Genomic DNA, 1482 nt, shown 5'->3' with positions numbered 1-1482 from the left:
TCCAGGGTAGTGAGCTTGCTGTGCCCTATCATTAGATCATTATAATGATATATATATATCATTACATATCATTAACTGCATAGATGTAAAGAGGAATGTATATGTACTTTTGTTACAATGGGGGATGACTGCATATCTTGTTCTCAACCCCTATTAGCCCATGAGCTGCTTGTGACTCAGCGGATGGCTATGATGATTTCAGGGAAGTTTCTGACCCCAAGGGGAATCTTGCTCCAAGACATCAGGACCTGGAAGTTGTCAGAGCACCAGAGGAAGGAGATAGACTTGGGCAGGCACACAGAGATGACAGTGAAATTCAGTGCTGCCAATTCCGGGGGTGCCATTCCCAGTGTCAGGATTGTTGCTGTATTACTGATGGCCTAACTTTCTGGGAAGTGGGGGAGAACCTCTTCTACTCATGGAAGAGCTAGAAAGGTTTATTGGGCTGAAAATGCCTGAGGCCTGGGGAGAAGAGACAAAAAGTGATCTAGAGCACATTCCCTGCTGAGTGTGGCAGGGCGTGTAGTGACACTGTCTGGGACTGTAACCTGGAGCCTCCCTGCTGGCAGGCCCCCCTCAGATGGTCCCGTTCCTTCCAGCCACTGGGCCCTTCCCTCTCTGCACCAGATGTCTGGTTTCAGCTTGGGACCCCTTGGAATTCATGTTTCCTGCAGTGATGGAGGGAATCATGTCTGCATTCCCTGTGCACAGGACCCACCGCTGTAGTGCTCTTGTTCTGGGAACTCTCTTCTCCCACTGTCTTCCTACAGTGAGGGAGGAGAAGGGAGGTATTTTCCTCTGCAGGCTCAGTGGAAGCTCTGGGTAGATCAAAACAAAGGAATGGAAAAAATTTGTATTTGTCTTAGGAAGTTGCCCTTGGGTGGGCCCTGTAGCTCAGTGGTTAGAGCACTGGTCTCGTAAACCAGGGGTCGTGAGTTCAAACCTCACCAGGGCCTCGGCACAAGCAGCTGGGGTGTTGCTGCCAGTATGGCTGCTCTCTGCCTGTGCACTCTTGGAGTGGTGAGCGCTAACTCAGGCAGGCCTTGGGGTGCTCAAGCCACTTATTCCTCTTCGTCACAGGTTATTCACCCTGCCAGGCAACAAATGCATCCTTTTCTCAGACTAAGTTACATTTTTATAAAGACTGTTTCAGCCTTGGCCTGGCCTCTGCCAAAGCCTTTGAAGAGTCAAACAGCAGCACAAGGGAATCCTGCCTCCTTCCCAAAACCTTAAGTGGAGCTTGCAGTCATGATCTGTGCTTCAGACGAGGCAGGCACCAATAATGCAGCTACTGGCACTTTGGAAGTTTTAACAGAGAAGCACTGTCTTGTACAAGTAGGCCAGAAACATGACTTACTTTATTCATGTTATGGGCATTTGGGAGATGCCTTTTCTCCCTCTCTTTTCAAAACATCCTGTGATGAACTCAGTGGGTGTGGGACACTGATGCATTAGATAAGGGTATGTGAAACAAGAGCGTCT

The 1482-nt window shown here is 49.1% G+C and overlaps 1 non-coding gene across 1 annotated transcript; it reads left to right on the top strand.

Moving 5' to 3' along the window:
* The first annotated feature begins 883 nt into the window (after positions 1-883).
* Positions 884-956, top strand: TRNAT-CGU. Its single transcript has one exon. It is a non-coding gene; the product is annotated as a tRNA-Thr (tRNA).
* Positions 957-1482: the final 526 nt, after the last annotated feature.

Source organism: Aptenodytes forsteri, unplaced genomic scaffold (assembly GCF_000699145.1).
Source record: "Aptenodytes forsteri isolate BGI_AS27 unplaced genomic scaffold, ASM69914v1 C13547829, whole genome shotgun sequence".
Classification (NCBI taxonomy): domain Eukaryota; kingdom Metazoa; phylum Chordata; class Aves; order Sphenisciformes; family Spheniscidae; genus Aptenodytes; species Aptenodytes forsteri.
This window is presented reverse-complemented; position numbering and strand designations above follow the sequence as displayed.